At 44.3% G+C, this 20,089-nt stretch overlaps 1 long non-coding RNA gene across 1 annotated transcript; it reads left to right on the top strand.

The window, feature by feature from the left end:
- Positions 1-1,868: 1,868 nt before the first annotated feature.
- Positions 1,869-18,748, top strand: LOC137293631 (uncharacterized). Its single transcript, XR_010957490.1, has 3 exons — positions 1,869-1,914; positions 3,403-3,426; positions 18,633-18,748. It is a non-coding gene; the product is annotated as an uncharacterized lncRNA (long non-coding RNA).
- Positions 18,749-20,089: the final 1,341 nt, after the last annotated feature.

The raw sequence follows: 20,089 nt of genomic DNA, 5'->3' as shown, positions 1-20,089 counted from the left end.
TATGTACTGTAAAAAAAAGCTCATAACGTGCACAAGATCATTGTCATCAGTTCTGTAAGTGGTGGAAATCAGACGAATGCTTAACAAAACTTTACACCACAAGGCAGCTGTTCACATGCAGGTTTGCAATTGATTCCCCCAAGTTAATGGAGAAATCGATCTTTGATGTAACCATATATATATATTCATAACATACTGTCCGTGTTGTAAGTCTAAACATTTGAAGAGAAATATACATTACAGAAGCAATGTCACGGTTCTGAAAATATTCATTTTGCTGAAAAATGAAACTCAGTAAGGTGAACCATTCCATTCACAGCTGGAACCAATCATAATGTTCTCCGTGCTGTGAAAATGTTTATAAGTCTGTCGTGTTGATGGGCAAAACAGGTTTCCTGGCGACTACCCACACGGTTCAACATGAAGCTGTTCCTTCTGATGGTTCTTGGTAAGTTAGCCTATTGTGTGTCAGAAAACATCTGTGACCTTTGAAAATTAAAGGCTGTAAAGACCTCAAACACCAAACCACACCTAATTTCATTATAGTCTGTTTGTAGTGAAAAAGTACCGATGAAGTTTACTTTAAGCAAAAAAAAGTAAAACAAGTAAAGTGGAATTAAGATAGCGAATCCTCATAATTCTACCTGTATAAGTGAACATTTCAATCTCAGAATTTTAGTCAACCTTTTGGTTGAGCTGATTTTCTGTCTACACTGCCTAACAGGGCAAATGCTTGCACACAGAACGCGAACTACCTGCATAACTAAGGGAAACACCAGGAAAATGATATTTCGGGTTTTGGGCCACTAAATCAAGATCAAATCCTTCCAGACATTAAACTTTTTTAATGATGCATCTTGATGTACGTCTTGAGGTACTTTCCATGCGACTCCTTCCAGTCAATTGGAATCGAGTCCTGCTTTACCCCGACTTGGCGACTCGTGAGAGCCGTAATAGTGACCAACATTAGACCACTTTTGAAAAATAGTTCTGAGTCACATTTTTGCCCAACGGAAAGGGTCCACTCCTCCTTAAGGCATCTTGAAATGTGTATTGTGAAGAGAGACGTAGAAAGTGTTTTACTCTCATTTTTCAACCGGTGAAGTCAACCCAGTACGGGCTTCAAATATCAAAGGGAAGCTAAAGGGAACGTATTGGGGTTCCATTGATGTCATTTCCTTGTGAGTAGCACGGAAAGTGTACTGATTATTAAATGGCTGGTAAGTGTTGAACATCAGTTATTCCTGAAAGAAGCATTCTTCACCTTCTAGAAGGATTACATATTGGCGTATGAAGACCTTAACTATTTCTAACAAGAACGATAACTTTCAGAAGGTTGAAGTTTCATCCTGAGGGCGAATGTAGGCCTAACGTCATTCCAAATGTTTATCATTTTCCATGATTTTAATCGTGGAATATATGTGTTTTTAATGTTTGGCTAATTTGGCTAACACGGGAAAGGAAAATTTAAATCCAGCGAGGGACCATGAAGTTAACAAAGTTAATTTACGTGGCTGTGTGCCCTGGTATCTACCTGCACTAACTGGTGATAAGAGTATTAAGTGTAATATGAAATCATACGTTTATTGTGTTATGTGACTGATATTTTCTTCTCTTTATTAAATGACTAACGTATTGTACAAGGTGACCTTAAATTGTAACCCACCAATGCACTTATAATCAGTTCTCTTAGTTTTTCTTAGTGGTGTCACATCGAGTGGTCAGACTCACGTTCCTGTGCATCGTATCCATGTCATTGATGTCAATCACTGAAATGTATCATCCAGTATTGATGAGAATGGCGTAAATCAATAAATAAACAACCAACAAAAGTACTGAAACATTTGTTTTCTCCCTTATATGTTTCAGTTATTTCCATGATACAAATGAATACACATTCTGGGATTGTGGATGGTGAGTAGAACAGCCTTTGGGTCAGTCATCTGCTCCTTTAGTCCCCAGAGACAGTATATAGAAGATACTAATCGTGTCTCCGCTAACAACACAATACATTGAGGTTCTTGAGAGGTATTTAGAAGTCGGTATTCTGATATACGACAAAATGTTATGGATGTCAACTTCTTTAATATTGTTTTTACGACGTTTCTGGGATGTTCCTTGCCCCTTCGGCAGGTGGGTGCTAAACAACAGTTAAACAGAATATATATACTTGTAATGTACATGAAGCCAGAGTGATGATTGTAAGCACGTATGTACGATTAAAACATAGCAGATGAAAAGAGGATTAAAATATATAAAATCTGATATGGTGTTGTGACAATGGATTAAGCAATAGAAGCCAGTGTATTTGATTAGTGTACAATAGTAGGCTGTAATAGTCTAACAATATACAAAAGCTAAGATAAGATACTAAGGGTGGGATGATGCTGTAACAGTGGATTAGGAGGTGATTGGTGAAGCCTTGCGTCTATTTCATTTCCCTGGCATTGGGTAGATAAACCCCTTGGTCTCTGTTCATCCGTATGGCTAATCTCTTGATGTTGATAGCTTCTGAAATTTTGCGTGGTCGCCAATGATGGACGTTCGTCGCTATGATTGTAGTTACTTGCCAGTTAATGGAGTGTGACATATTGTTCACAATATGTTCAGAAAGGGCGGACTTTATATCTGATTTCACTACTGAAGTTCTGTGCTCTTTCAGCCTAATGTCAATGGGGTTAGATGTCTCTCCTACATAGTTGCTGCCACAGTTACACTTAAGTTCGTAGATGCAGCCCCTAGACTTGTAAGTGGTCTTGGTTGGTGTACATCTGCCATTGGCCTTCAGAATGGTCTTCAGTGTTTTGTTAGACCTGAAGGTCACGTCACATCTATCTCAGCAGTTTGTTTTCAGCAGTCGACTGATGTGGCGGGTAATCTGACCTTGGTAAGGAATGTTAATTCTACCTGGGGATGACTCAGGTTTTCGTTAGCGTTCTTCTTGCTGTTGCAGGGTTGATGATATGGTTCTGTCTAAAGGTTGTTTGGGATAGCCGTTGAGGTTGACGAATGTAGTTCTTAGATAGTCTACTTCAGTATGCACGTTTGCTCTGGGGTTGATGGTTGGAGAGGTACTGATCCTACTGGTCGGTATGGGTGGGTTTTCTGTAGACGGAGAAGGCCATGTTGTTGGGGGGAGTACTGCAAGGACACATCCAGGAACGGTAGTTTCTCTTGGTCTTCTATTTCCATCGTGAACTATGGAGTAATCATATTGTTTAGTTCACTAAAACGCATAACCGGCATGCCATTTTGAGAAAATTTTCTTCACAACATGCTTAAGATATTAAGTACGCAGTTTAAAGTGGAGAATGTGATATCTAGAGAAGGCCCTTTATTCATGATCACACTTGGGTGTATCACATCAGAACATGTGCTGATACAGGTGTGTTTGTTTTTCAGCATCCGCCGCCGTGAGTGGCAGTAGTGAGTATGGCAGTCCAACAACACTAAATGAAACTATGAAAAGAAAAGCGACAAGATATCACAAAAGTGTCCTTTTTAATCACTCTCCCATTTTGACGATACCAGGTTTTGTAGAAAAGTGAACTTAATATGGTCATGTGTTATTTTATTTTTTTGCTTGTACTTAGTCCTCTTTTTGACACCCTAAACATTGGAACCACAACATACTTACAGCACTTGACTTAGCTACAAGAATGCACATGTAGAAAAGCACAGTGTGTGAAATTTGATGGTAATTATACCATGTTGCACCTGCAGTTTGAAAACGTTTCACATCTTTCCTTAAAGACCAGCTACAGATTAATTGGTAAAGTTCTGTGTCTTCAGTTCAACAAACCTTCGTCTTTAATGTTTTGACAGTAGTATATACAATGACAGTTCTGGACCACTTTCAAGAAATGTCTCTACAAAGCCTTATTTACTAAATAAGGCTTTGGTTGGGGCCTTAGCTCTTGCTACTATTACCCCTACTACAATGAAACAGTTTACCGTGTATTGGTTGGAGGTAACACTGTGCCGTACGGTACGATCAATAATTCTTCTCTTACAAAACCCCTACCCGGCCCATCCCTCAAGTAGTACAAGTTAGGTTCGTTGGCTTTCATATCCACTTTATCTATGTTGTAAGTTTTGACTGAACATATAGGATCGGTGGCCCGCTTACGGCTATCGCCCTCGTGTTCCCCCGGCTGGTATAGATATATTACCCCTACTACTTAACGTGTGTTGGAGGTAACACTGTGCCTATGTCATGTTTATATCGATGAAACAGTTTAACGTGAACCGCCTACGATCTCTTTGGTGTTCATAATAAAGGCTTGCTGGGCTTTTTGTATCCCCTGTTCTATGTACTTTTTTTTCTCGTCCTCGCTGATAGCAGACTTACGAGACTTGGATCGAATATCTTGTTTCATTCCGTTATATTTTTTGAGTTCAGATAGGATTGAACGAAACTCCTCTTCTGAGATCTTACTGTCAGAGAGTGCAGTGGAAATTTGCTCACTCACTGTGTTCAGCTTTGCTTCGGCCAGAACCCTGATCTCGTCGTGTTTCAATGCCTTACGATTAAGTCTGCGTGATACTAACTTAAGCGCCAACCCTGCCAACCCTGCCACCCCTGCCGTTATTTCAATACCTAGCACTATAGGTGCAGCCACGATGGTAGCCAACAACCCAACACCTGCCGCCCCTAGTCCCATGCTGGTTGCCATAAGGGTAGTGTCAGCCCCGTCCACGATATTGAAAGCTCTATTATACTTTTTACATAGTGCTTTCCGCGTGTCACGGTCTTGTTCTAGTTGACGTTTCACATCACATAACTGCCTCAAGCGGAACCCATCTACGGTTTCCAGCGTCTTCGCTACTTCCTCTACGACTGGGTACAGACCCATCCTATAATGTATATTTTGAAAGATATTTTAATTGGGTTTCAGTTAAAAATCTGTTAATGAATTTAAAGTCTATAAGTTCTAGACTATTAGTCAGGGTAATAGGTGAGAGGCTAATAGAATTTCCTGTTGTAATAGAAACCCCCAGGAGGCTTATTACGTGGTTTATAGGACCCGTGGTATCTTGTTGTATAACAATACGGCAATATTTGCCTTTGTGTATGCTAAACCAGCTCATTAACACCTCGGGTAAAATTTGGTGTACTATTGGGGGGTCTCCATTGTCTGAATACTCAAAGAAGACTTCTATGATGAGTGTGAAAGGGGGGAATATTATTTCAGGATTACTAAATGTTAATTTATTTTCGAAGAAAGACGTTAACCCATTTTTGCTAGTTCTTATTAATCCCCTCTCCGGAATGAAATCCCCGAGCCAGATACCGTTATTCCTAATCTTAGAGATACGCCCCAATTCAGTTAATGTGATATAAGGTGAGGCGAGTGTTAAGTTGATCAACCATTTGGGCTCTTTAAAATCTGATAACGACATCCGTCTGTACACGTTGTCTTTGAATTGCAAGATGTATAATTCATCTTCCTCACCAGGCTGATCGAATCCCTCCGTATCTCCTAAGTCGTTAAGTGTAGTGTTGGGATGATGACTGGTCATTATTATACTATTACGATATAATTTCCAACTGGTTTTCTGATAATAATTCAGGGGTGAACTTCATACCCATGAAGTGTATGTTGTCAGGCAGCAAGATATTGGTTAGTGATATCTTGTTTTCCACGATCACGTTGACCCCCTGCAGACTGGTGTTGGAGTCGACACCCACCCGCACGTAAACGTTGCAAACTTGATACTGGTGTCGTTTCACCCACCCGAGTTTGATCCCCTTCACGATCTCGATATTATTCCCCGATGGTTCCCCTAGGTAGACTTTAATGACCAGTGTTGAGTTTGCCGGTAGATCCTCTAGTATAGTGACCACACCTTCGAATTCAGACACCAACTGCAATTTCACGTTTTGTATGGCCGGTTTACTCGATAGCATGTGGGCTGCTATAGTGTTGACTGGGCTGACGACTACGCTACGTCTCTGAGTTGGGACATAAGCCACGAGCAGGGTTCCATTGTTCACGACTTTGTTTAGGTGGTTGTCTTTGTTATCCGTAAACACGTAAGGGGAGACGAGTCTAATATTGAGAAACCAGTCGTCGTTATCGGGTAACAACACCCACTTGTTATCTTCGGTGAAGACGAGCATATATGGTTTGTTTTGGACGACGGTAGTGCTCTCAACATCGTCTAAGTCGAACAGTTTACCACCGAACGATGGGTATATTATCCAATTATTATCACCGGTGTTGACAAGGGCGTACTTAGTGTTGACTGTTGCTCTTGTGGTATCTATCATATCACTTAGGGTTCCACCGGAGGGGATTTCAACGCGTTTGTAAATGTTGTTTTTCAGTTGCAAGGCATACGATTTACCATCTACTCCGGGAGCGTCGAAACCGCGCGTGTCTCCGAGGTCGGAGATCCCGATATTGACGCATTTTTTCACTCCGGGTCCTTGTGCGCTGGTCATTTTACATGAAGCGTTAAGCTGAGGTATCCTATATTTACAGGATTATGATTTATATCTAACACCGATATTGTCAGCTCAGGTATGTTGCCCTGGGTTAATCTCTTATACTGCCGTGGTGAAAACGACTCGTTGTATTTCTCAGTTTTCACCGGCACTGCTCTCAGTATAGTGGAAGGGTGACCTCCTTGAATGTTGTACGTTGTGCTCACCTGATCGAGATGAATGTACAGCTCTCGGTACGGTACTAGGTCGGGTAACTTCGTGCCTGTGACGGTTGTTGTTGGTTTTATCTCGTCAGGAGACATACCGAGTATCCTCGCTAATGGTCGGCCTAGCCTTAAGGGGTTTCTTCCGTTGTTGATTAACACCACTGTGCCGTTTGAGTCGTTCATCTTGAGTTCGGCTCCCAGGGGTTTGAAGACCTCGTCGTTTAGAGAGCACACACTGTAGTAGCCGTCAGTTATCTGACTGCGAGCCCCATTGACGAACAGCTTATTGTTGCTGGCGTTGATGTTAGTCCATTGCGGTAGGTAGGTGATATCGCAGAGTGCGACTTCGAGTTGGCCTGACGTGTTATCGATCGCGTGCGTCAGCTGAACGGCCTCACCGCTCGTTATTCCTGGAAGTGTTATGTACATATTATAATATATGAATTATATATTATAATATGGATTTAGCACACTTGAAAATCGTGGTGAATGCAGATGGTACGGGGTTTAAAACAACCTTTATTGATATCTTTGAAAACTATATCGTGTCCGTTAATAACGCGCAGGCGGTGGTAAACTGGAATCAAAACCCAATGCAGTTTTGGCAGAACCAACTCAACTTTGCTGTGTGGTGTGCGACGACAGGGTCGGGTGTGACACCAGACTACGGTATAGACGAACTGAGTAAGGCGGTTATTTTGTTTCATATTTATTATCAAACGAGACGAATATTGAAGGAAATAAATGCTCCTCTTCCCCAAGATAAAGCGTGGAGTATGACGAATAACCCCTATGATAGACGCGCTTATGAACGTATTTGTGGGGAGTTTGAGATTCCAACGAATAAAGACTTTCGCCTTCCTGGTGTGAACCATGGTCTCGGTATAGTTCTCGTGTACTTCTACAGGTCCGGAACATATTATGCCGGTTCTAAAGATGGTTCATACAACCCAAACCGTCATACATTTACAGGTCCCACAACGAATGAAAAGATCCATGTCAGCTGTATAAAGCAAACCAATCCTGATGCAGCCACAGCCTGGACTAAAATGATCTCAAAAAAATCGAAAGAATTCACTCGTGCTGGTACAATACGCTTGAACGACTCGATTCGAACGTACGTGTGGGCGCTGTTGGGTGGGCAGTCGATGACGCGTTCCAACATCCTCGGTAAGGGAACTGCTTACGACGCTCAGACACAATTCGTTTCCAACGTTGATGATGCTATCAATTCTCCAGTTGATCTCCCGCGGGCCATCGAACGCTACCAAAACGTGTTAGAATACGCCAGATCGAAAGTCAATTACGTGTTCGGCGTGGGGTTGTACATGGCTCCGAGTGATATGCAACTGAGAATAAAAAAAGTGGTGGGTTATAACAACAAAATAGTCATAGCCACGGCGGACCAAAAGTTGGGTATCAACCCCGATATTAACACCCCCTATATCCCACACATCCCACCACGTGAAAAGGGTATAGTGGCGCCACCTCCGGAGCCTAAAATTCAACCAACACCACACCCCCATATTCATGTGGGGGGACCCCCCTATCAGCAGCATATTGATAATAAAACAGCCCTAGTGGTTGGTGGGGTAACTTTGGGACTTATTTGGTTAAAGATTTCTTAGCCGCTACGTACACCAGACCCGCCACGGCGACGATGGCTGCCCACAGGTTTTGACTGAGCCACATGGCAGTTTTAGACAGAGCGCTCAACAACCACGAGACGATGCTACCCAGGATGCCGGGAAGGGCTTCGGCGGCTTTACCAGCCAGTTTAGCTAGGCCTTCCCCGAGTTTTTTTATCCAGTCTTTAACACCACCGCCTGTGGGAGTGGGAGTTCCCCCGCCGGCAGGTGTGGGGGTTCCCCCTGTCAGTGACACCACCAGGGTTGATATGATGAAACCCAATGCAGTCAGAATACTGGCGATGGTGATCCCTTGCTCCCGGAACAATATCCGAATCCTGTTGGCTAAAGTTGTATCCTCATTCAGTATTCTATCGATTGTTTCCCGAATACGACTGATCTGGGATCGAAGCTGTTCACGATTCGAGGAAGCGGATTCCAATCGTGTACGTCTCTCGTCTTCTAAATCACGTATTCGTTCATTGATACGACGCTTCATATCATCGTTTTCAGTTTCGTTGAGTTTGGTTTTTTCCCTAGCGATGTGCTCGTCGATTTCGTTCAGTTTCCCCATGTTGTTCACGAGTTCTCCACGCACGCGTTTCACGGCTTCGTCTAAGCCGCGCAGTTCCCTTACCGGAAAGTCAAACCCCGGTAACGGTTTGTCCCAGTAGGTGCTCAACAGTTTTTCTATGCTGTCCGAGGCTTCTGTAGCACGCTGTGGTGTCATTTCATCTCTAGTGGTGAGGTGGGATCTGGTAGCTTGCAGATCTTCTTTAACGGCCTTAGGTATTGCACCACCGTAATCATTCATGTTTAGATTTGTACGGATAAATTCAACACCATGGCGGCTGGCTAGAGTTGACAAGGCCAGTGGTTTTTTATTGCTCTTGTTAAAGAGGTCAACCCCTGGGTCAGACTTAAGGCGTAGAACACCCTTTGTATCAATAAAAAAATTCTTATGGTATCGACCCTGTGGTTCAACGTAGTTTTTATCTCTTCTTAAACTTTCGTAATAATCATTTACCGTTGTTTCCAAGAGTTCTTGGTTCAATGGTGAACTAGTAAATGAGGTCTCCTGCTCATCATCGAATGCCTGGGCACTAGCGCCCGGCATCTCCGTCATATCTATGTCTTCATCCATTAGTATTAAAAATATATTTCTTTTATATAACAATGTACGGCAGAAAATTAGATCCTTTCAGAAGATTGAGAGAGCCATTAGGAGCCAGAGCCGTGCGCCAGTCGGTGACCATCACCAACAATCACAGCAAGACAGACCAGAATCAAACTCTGCTGGTTAGATTTCCAAACCTTGGTGAGAATGACCTCATTGTACCAGGCACTGTTCGACTGGCGTTCAATATCACGTTGACCTCCGACAACGACAAACGCGAGCTAGTGCGGAACGTGGGTCGAGCTATCATCAAGAAAACGACCGTCAAGATCAGCGGTAACGAGGTGCTGAGCATCGACGACAGCGACGTGTTTCACTGCTACAAGGATCTCTGGAAAAGCGAGAGAGAACGAGTCAATGATGTGTACCAGGGCATCAGTAAATCAACCCGGGCGCGCATAGGGTATGTCTTCATGCAAGACCAGCAAGACAAGCTATCGGACGGTGAAAAGGCCATCGCTCGAGCATACGGGAATCGATTCTGCGTGCCGCTCGACTTCGAGTTGCTCACGGGACACGCGCCGTTTTACCAGGCCGCGCTGGGTGATAGGCTCGAATACGAGCTCACGTTTAACGACTATAGCAAAGTAGTGCGTACGCCGAACGGTGATGAGGCTAGTTATGCCATAGACAACATCTCTCTGGAGTTCGACATGGTCACTAGCCCTGAGCTGGCCAGGCAGGTTCGAAGCCAGTACTCTGGGAAGATGGCTATCCTGTACGATCGCGTACTGAGGCATAGATCAGTCGTGCGAGATAAGAGCGACACTGTGTGGAATATCAACCTGAACGTGCCGGCGCGATCGATGAAAGGTATCCTGGTCGTCCCCGTGGAGGATTACGATCCATTCCGGAGGGACAGCGAGAAGTTTTTCAACCCCGAGATTGAAAAGGTGGAAGTTACCATCGAGGGCGTGCCCAACCAGCTGTTCAGTCATGGTATGAGACCACACCAGCAGTGGGATGAGATAAAAAAGCTACCAGTGGGGGATTACATAACAAAGGACCTGGACCTCGGCTCCGTGCAGATCGGTGAATACCTGACCACCAAGTACGCCCTATGGTTGGACATGCGATCCACGGATGATGATAAACTGCACGGTAGCGGGCGCCGTATAGATAACGGCAGCGAAGGGATAACCATCCAGATTACTAAGAAGGCTCAAACCGCTGGTAAGTTGAAATTATATCTGTACGTTATTATGGACGCGCAACTTAATATAGACAATGGGAGATTCGTGCAAGCCATCTACTGATGGGGGGTACCCCCCCACACCCCCCAACAATAAACAAGACCCCCACACCCCCCAGGGGTACCCACAACTACCCACTGACCCACACTGCGCTATAGTGTGCGGGCAGACTGGCTGTGGGAAGACCGTTTTCGTGTTGGATATGTTGGAGGGTTACTACAAGGATGTGTTCGATAACATCGTTATCATGTGCCCTACTCTGAGCATGAATAAAACGTACGCGCGACCTTGGGTGATGACGGACCCGGACGTACACAAAATCGACCCTGGAACACGCCTGCAGGACTGGTTGAAAGCTCTTCACGAGAAATTTAAAGGGGAACCGACGCTGTTCATACTGGACGACTGCAGCGCTAATCGCGAGATAACAAAAAAGAGAGACATGCTATCGTACCTGGCCTTCTCCGGCCGGCATGCAAATCACAGCGTCTGGGTGCTAACGCAGAAGTTCAACTCGGTGTTGAAAGACCTCAGGGAGCAGACGCGATGGGTGGCCTTATTTCACTGCAAGGACAGGGATTCGTTTGAGGAGTGTTTGAGAGAGAACGATGTGATGAGTAAATTAGAACGGGAACGGGTGAAGAAACAGCTCGCTGAAACTAAACACGCTAAGCTCGTTCTAAAAACCGACCAACCAGTAGCATGTATAGTATGCTAAGCAAAGCTAAGCTAAAGCTAAGCAAAGCTAAGCAAAGCTAAGCAAAGCTAAGCAAAGCTAAGTATATAGCTATGATATTTGAAGTATTTGTCGTGTGCAACTTAACCTTCATTTCTCTGTGTTTTGTCTGTATCGGGTATTATATAGTTAAAACTAAATCTTACTTGTTATATTATAAGATGGAGTGTGAGGAATTGCTCGAACAGTTGGGGGTCTCCCCCACGCCGCCGGCAGGCCCCACTGGGGGTGTGGGGGATTCCCCCAAACGAGAGAAACTGGTGGCGTTGGCTGTTGGCGGCAAAGCCAAACATTACTTTGGAGACTACACTCCGGATAAAATTCACAAAATGTCAGCCGAAGAAATCGATAAGCTGTACGCTAGATACGAGTCCCGGCTCGGAGCAGAAATGACAAAGACAATAGGATCGGCTATGACCCAGATATACACCGGTATTGTATCATACTTCTTTCCCATTCCACCAGAGCGCCGACTTTACCTGTGGGAAGACCTCGAGAAAGACCCTTTTATCGAACACACCGTGAGCTCTATCAGCTGCGGGCTGTACCACAAATATGGTATGTTGTTGGCTCCAGTGACGGCGGCGATTATCACGGCAAAACATTGTCAATTTGAGAGAAAGAATAATAATAATAGTATAGATGGATGCTGCACAGGAACCAGTGGAGGTACCCCCAACAGTGGAAGAGACCCCTTCACAAACAGTAACCAGGCAGAAGAATCCTAAGAGAGTAGCTGCCGGTAAAAAACGGTGGTGTAACCAACATAAAGTGACCAACCCAACCCGACTGTTGTTGGCTGTAGGCGTAACTGCTGCCGTGGTTATAACATGGTTATACGTGGGGGCACCCTCCCACAGTGAGCCACCACCCAACAGTGAGGTAACCCCCAACAGTGGGGGTGTGGGGGTATCCCCCACTATTGACCCGCATATCATGTTATAATTCAAAAATATTTTTATATATACATAATGTCTGAGGGGAAAACGTTCGTCAACGACGCATACCACGCCACAGTGGTCGCCAGTCTAGCCGTAGGGTACGCTCGGTTGACTAAAATGGTGCTTAAACAACCAACTATCAAGCTAGATTTCAACCTGCAGGATATGGGTATGCTCATAATGAACCTTGGTATGGCGATGGCCACAAAAGACATCCTAGTAAAACAAGGAATAATACCTGATAATATAATGAAATAAATATAGGGATGGCCACGATAGCTATGATGGTCGGTGGGGCGTTAGTGAATGCCCTGGCATTTTCCGGGAGTAATTTCCTCTTCTCGAAACTACGAGATGATCACGCGGCTGAAATACAGGAAGAAAGGAAGCGGCACGATCTCGCTACTGAGAAATTACAAAGAGCACAGGACGAGTACGTTAAAAAACGCCTCCAGAGGATCGATTTTATTAACGAACAACTCAAGCGTGAAAACCATGCCATTAAAACATTCAACGATGTCGATGAAGCAATGAAAGAATACTATCTACTAACTGGTAAACAATTGGAACCGCTCAATAAACCCACACTCGCTCAGTACTACACACCATCCAAGGGACAAATGAATCGTGAACTGGGCTTCATAGTGTTGGGTATAGCAGCTACTGCGTTGGTTGCGAAGCAATTAAATTAAAATACCTATATAAGTAAACATGAGACCCGCTCCATACCGATGCGAATACATACTTATGGGGAAGACCGAGGCCTGTGGTAGGAAATGCAGGAATCAGGGGTTCTGTTGTTTCCATATGGGAAGTCCTAACTACACGTGTTCTGTGTGTGGTATCGGGGTTAAAGGACACTACTGTCTATGTAAAGCTCACGGAGCGAACATAGTCAGACATCAACTCATCTACGAGAATAAAAAAGGCTACATAAAAGAACGTAGGCGACTGCTCAAGATAGACTCCAGTGTGTGAAAGGGTTACCTCCCCTTACTGTGAACCAATTAGACATTGGTTCTCTTAGGTGTAAACACGATGTCTACTGTAAGCGAGCTCAAGCGGGTCGCAAAACAGAGAGGTGTGATCGGGTATTCTAGAATGCGGAAGTCAGCATTGTTGAGATTACTAGGTTTAGAAGCCCCTCCTACAGTAAAACAATTAAAAGCTCAAGCAAAACAGCTTGGATACACGGGTTATTCAAACCTGGGGAGAGCCGGGTTAACCGCATTGTTATCACATGCCCCCGTACCCACTGTAAAACAACTGAAAGCCGAGGCACAGGATTTGGGTTTAGGCGGGTATTCCCGTATGAGAAAACCACAGCTTATAGAATTATTACGACAGAATAGAGCTATTGACCTACAGTTCGTGCGCACTGAGCGCGCTGTAGGCAACTATTTGAGAGGTTGGCGCATGCACGTTGATAGAAACATAGACATTACAGATATCAAGCCTCTGATAGCTGATAAGGTCAACCAGGAACTAAATAACCTAGGAAGTATCAAGTTTCAGATCACAGTGAAAATGTCGCTCGATAAGCAGGTTGGGGGCCCCACAGGGGCCACTGAGTATGTTCAGCCTTACTTCCGAGGTCAACAAGAGGTCGCCACACATACAGAGACCATTGATACATCAATCGATACCAGTTTTCAGCAGATACGAGAATACCTAGAACGCTACACACACTTGGGGTCCGGGTGGGCTGTAGATAAAATCGATAATGTCTATCTAGACATAGCTAACTACGTGCCGTTCAGAGGCGGGTCATACCTAGCCTTGCCTCCCTACTATAGGAATAAACATGCCATAGTAAACGTTAAGAATAGAGGAAACGATTGCCTGAGGTTAGCTATCAGGTCAGCCTTATTTCCAGCTGGCACTCATTCAGATAGGCTTTCTAGCTATCCCCAAGACGATGGGCTCAACTGGGATGGTATAGATGAACCCACCCCCATATCCCAGATCACTAAAGTAGAAAAACAGAATAATCTGGCTATAAATGTCTTTGGGCACGAAGGTAACACAACAATAGTACACAGGGTCAGCCCGGTGAAGGATCGCCAAGTTATCAATATATTCATGATCCAACTAGGTGAAAAGTATCACTACACGTGGATAAAACATCTCAGCCGGTTGTTGCACGACCAGTCGAAACACGATGGGGAAAAACACTTTTGTGTACGATGCCTACATGGCTTCACCCGAGCTGATTTATTAGAATCCCACCGGGATGATTGTCAAGGTGTGGGGCAGACGGCCATACGAGTCGACATGCCTAAGGAAGGTGACAATATCCTAAAATTCAGTAACCACAAGAATCAAATGTCTGTGCCTTATATTATATACGCCGACTTCGAAGCCTTAGTTGTGGGTGGGGATTCCCCCACACCCCCCAGTGGTAGCTTCACCCACAAGACACAAGAGCATAAAGCCTGTTCGTTTGGATACATTATCGTCCGTTGTGACGGTGAAACGAAAGCTCCGGTAGTGTATAGGGGCCTGACGCGGCTGAAAGGTTTCTAAAGTGTTTGCAGGAGGAAGAAAAAATTATTAGGAATGCATTGTATAAAATCGCTCCCATGCGTCTGACCCGAGTCGACAGGCTAGCCCACGCTAGTAGCACTAACTGTCACGTGTGTGAATCACCACTTAACGGTGATTCGGTGAGAGATCACTGTCACATAACTGGTAAGTATAGAGGCGCCGCTCACAACGCGTGCAACCTCAAGCTTAAAATCAACCCTAAGACAATAAACATCCCCGTTGTCTTTCACAACTTGAGAGGGTACGACTCACACTTGATCATGCAGGCCATCGCGAAAATCGATGGTAATATAACGTGCATCCCCAACAACATGGAGAGATACATCTCCTTCAGCTTAAACGGACTTAGGTTCATTGACTCGTTTCAGTTCCTCCTGTCGTCACTTGACAGTCTGGTCAAGGCCAACAATACCTTCCCTATCACCGATCGATACACAGACACCGAGACTGGACCCCTGCTTATGAGGAAGGGTGTGTACCCCTATGAGTACATGGATAGTTGGGCTAAGTTCACCGAGACCAGACTACCCCCTATTGACTGCTTTTATAGCAAGCTGAATGAGGCGTCCGTCTCACGAGATGATTACTCGCACGCGACTAACGTATGGAATAAACTGGGTTGTAAGAACCTGGGTGATTATCACGACCTGTACTTGAGGACAGATGTACTGCTGTTAGCCGACGTGTTTGAAACGTTTAGGCGGACATGTTTCAAGCAGTATAAACTCGACCCCGCATGGTATTACACCAGCCCAGGTCTGTCGTGGGACGCCTTGCTTAAAAAGACCGGAGTTAATTTGGAATTGCTCACAGATTACGACATGCACCTATTCATTGAGAAAGGTTTGCGAGGTGGGATTTCCATGGCATCCAAACGATACGCGAAAGCAAATAATCAATACGTGAAAGGTTACGATCCTAACAAACCAACCAATCACATTCTCTACCTCGACGCAAACAACCTGTACGGCTGGGCCATGAGTCAGTATCTACCTACAGGGGGATTCGAATGGGTACCCCACGTTGATGTTATGGGGGTTGCACCAGATTCGAACAAAGGTTATATCCTCGAGGTTGACTTAGAGTATCCCAAGGAATTACACACATCACACAACAGCTACCCCCTGGCCCCCGAACGTATGAGGGTTAACCCAGACTGGATGTCTGAGTACCAACATAACTTGTCAGGTGGGCGTGTGACAGACGTTGAAAAACTCGTGCCTAACTTAATGAATAAGACCAAGTACATCGTTCACTATCGCAACCTACAGCTGTACCTGTCGTTGGGTATGAGGCTGACCAAAATACACAGGGTGCTCATGTTCGACCAGAGTCCATGGATGGAGCCCTACATCAGAATGAACACAGACCTACGAAAAAAAGCCACCAGTGATTTTGAGAAAAATCTCTACAAGCTCATGAACAACTCGGTGTTTGGTAAGACTATGGAGAACCTGAGGAAACGCGTGACCGTGAAGCTGGTTCGGTCGAGTGAGGAAGACAAGCTCAGGAGATTGATAGCCAGTCCGGCATTCAACCGTAGTAAGATATTCACAGACAACCTGGTTGCCCTACACATGAAGAAAAGTCACATAAAATTCAACCGGCCTGTTTACGTGGGGATGAGCATCCTCGATTTATCCAAACACCTGATGTACGACTTTTACTACAACGAGCTCAAGAAACAGTACGGCGACAGGTGTGAAGTGCTGTACACTGACACGGATTCCCTGCTGATGGAGATTCGAACCGAGGACGTGTACGAGGACATGAAAAAACACCTTGATTTATACGACACCAGCGATTACCCTAAGACCCATGCCATACACAGTACTGTAAATAAAAAGGTCCTAGGTAAGATGAAGGACGAGTGTACTGGCACGCCCATAGCCGAGTACATAGGGTTGAGACCGAAGATGTACTCCATACTGAAAGCCGACAATAGTGAGATCCGGAAGGCTAAGGGGGTTAAGAAGTATGTGGTGAAACAACACATCAAACACGCCAGATTCAAGGAAGCCCTGTTCAAGACCCGTACCTTTAGGCATAAAATGAACACACTTAGAAGTGATGGACATAAGATATACGGACTGACTATAAACAAGACGTCCCTGTCGCCTATGGACACGAAACGTTGGATAGCTATTGATGGGATAAACACATATGCATATGGACATGAAAAAATTTGAGGCTATTTACTACAGCCCGCGTGGGTACTGGAAATGAGCTAGCGCAGTAGATAAGCTAGCTAAAATAGCGCGAGTACACCCGGAGGAAGCCAAAGCGTGGCTTGAAAAACAAGCCCTGTGGCAGATCTATTTACCGGCACCACGCTACGTGCCTAGAAGGAGGTTCGGTATTAACATACCTAATAGCGTTCACCAGGCAGACCTACTGTTCCTACCCCACGACAAGAGGTACAAGTATGCCTTAACCGTAGTGGACGTAGCCAGTCGTTACAAGGAAGCCGAACTCTTGACCACGAAAGATTCGGCCCAGGTAGCCAGAGGATTCGAACGCATATACAAACGCAGTCCGCTGACGTGGCCAACAGAGCTGCAAGTTGACCCCGGACGGGAGTTCATGGGTGCCGTGTCACAACTGCTAGCCAAACACGATACAAAGGTCAGGCGTGGCACGGCCGGAGCCCATCGCAGCCAAGCCATAGTTGAAAGATTTAATAGGACTTTGGCTGAGCGCTTGTTCGGCTATCAGTATGCTAGGGAGATGGCCACCCCTGGAAAACGATCGACTGAATGGGTCACGAGGTTACCCAAGGTGGTGTCGGCAATCAACCATGAAGTCACCCGTCTCACCGGTAAGAAACCGGCAGACGCTATCAAACTAAAATCAATAGTTGCAGAGTCGGCCGCTCCATTGCGTGGGAAGGAGAAACAGATACCAGATAGGGCCCTAGTGAGGTATCTATACCAGCCGGGGGAACACGAGGGCGATAGTCGTAAGCGAGCCACCGATCCTATATGGTCAGTCAAAACTTACAACATAGATAAAGTGGATATGAAAGCCGACGAACCTAACTTGTACTACTTGAGGGATGGGCCGGGTAGGGGTTTTGTAAGAGAAGAATTATTGATCGTACCGTACGGCACAGTGTTACCTCCAACACACGTTAAGTAGTAGGGGTAATAGTAGCAAGAGCTAATGACCCAACCAAAGCCTTATTTACTAAATAAGGCTTTGTAGAGACATTTCTTGAAAGTGGTCCAGAACTGTCATTCCCTATACTACTTTTGACACTCTAAAGATTAGAACCAGAACATAGTTATAGCACTTGACTCAACTATTCAGCAGACAAAATTATTTGTAGCAGTAGTAACTTAAAAACATAGGAAATACAGCCTCTATTTTACTTATTTCACTCTGTATTTGGGCTCTACCGTTTGTTTAGACAGATATCTTACAATGTAATTCTTCTCGTTACAATATGGCTAAAATACTGCCGATGCACTTATAACCTTTGACTCGCTCATTCACTCTTATCAGTGAAAATTGCAGATCGGAAAGTTGATGATTTTCTTGTCCTAACAGTGGACGTGACTTAACAAAAGGAGTTTGAGAGTGTCTGCGGCACATCACACAGCTCAAGATGTCTTTCACTATTGCAACCTAACATTTATGAAGGAGATGATATCATTGACAGCAAAGTTCCTCATCATACAGAATAGGACACAGGTAAATTATCTTCCTTACCGTAAAACCAAACTCGTTCACACACTGACCTCTTATGTGCAGGGATTCCTTTTGGGAAGCGAAACGGTGGTGAGGAGTTGACAGACCCTTCTGGAATACCTGATAATGGTCCCGAGGTAAAGGAATGACGCCGAAGAAGAACTCCCGAACATACTAACATGTAGAGACTGAAATAAAGAATTCTTGGTCCATGAAAACAGTTTCTTTTCCTTTTTCCAATGCGATATTTTGATGTGGTACATGGTGCATGGTACAGCTCCGTGGGTTACTGAATTACATTTACACCTTACACTAGTAAACCTATGGCATAATATAGACGTATTGCTCCAAGATTTGAAAAATATGTTGATTCCCAAGTTGCAACGCGAAATTGCTGAAGTACTATGTGGGAACAAGGAACCAACAGAGAAATGACAATGGTATTCTTAAATGTCAGCCAAAAAGGTATTACTCCGGCAGTATAGAATTGTCTGGCAGGATACATTCAGAAGCAATGCAATAAAAGAACTGTAGCGATAGACACAATGACGATTACATCCACCTTTCAGCAACAACAATTACTCTATTTCGTCGTATCTTATCTTAATTTATGGCTAGATTATCTACAATTGCTAAGTCCTGAAGGGATTGTGTACTTTTATATTCTAGTTGTTTTACTGTCCTCCTCTGACAGGTTTGCAGCTCTGTTATATAACAGGTTATATATTATCCAAGAATTTGTATTATATTAAATAATCTCTCAACAAATGCTGGTGAGAACAACCTAACCACAAATAGCTCCTCGGCAACCAAGGTTACTCCACCACACTGCCACTGGGCAATATTCAACGACCAATCACCAGTATATCCATTGAAGGTCACATGCCAAGAAAAGCGTATGTGCAGCCACGAGTTTCACATGTTTGGAACCAGAGAGGTGACTCGTAAAAACAAAGCAAGTGATGCAAGGATTATTTCTTTGGTCAAACTTGGAGAACAAGAGATGTTTCTTGTGACTGCAAGTAACTTGGGTCTGTAGAAATAGAAATACACTGCCTCCGTACTTGGTTGCAGGTTCACAATGCAACTTTTCACGACACTGTAGCATACTAATTCCATTGTTAAAGGTCACATATACTCTAATAGGGTACAAATGCAAAATCACTTGCTGACATCGTTATAAATGAAACCCCGTCATTAAAACTGCTCATTTCGATCTTTAGTTACCTTAAATCGTGCACAGTGCACAATTCTCAGTCGCAAACGAAATTTCAACCAAACAGAGTGGCGCGTCTCCGTGACGTAATAGTAGGTATAGAAATGAGGGTCTGTGCAGAATTCATCTACATTTCAGACGGTAAAGTATTTCGTTTACGGTTTTGTACAAAGCTGAAATCGCGAAAGCTGTTATGAAAAATGAAAGCTATATGTTCTCACAATCTACTATGACTTAGTTTTGTCTCCTGCTTTGCCTAGTTTTCGAGTTACAACCCTTGTTTTCATGGACGATTCTGTCAAAA

Source organism: Haliotis asinina, chromosome 8 (assembly GCF_037392515.1).
Source record: "Haliotis asinina isolate JCU_RB_2024 chromosome 8, JCU_Hal_asi_v2, whole genome shotgun sequence".
In the NCBI taxonomy this organism is placed as follows: Eukaryota; Metazoa; Mollusca; class Gastropoda; order Lepetellida; family Haliotidae; genus Haliotis; species Haliotis asinina.
This window is presented reverse-complemented; position numbering and strand designations above follow the sequence as displayed.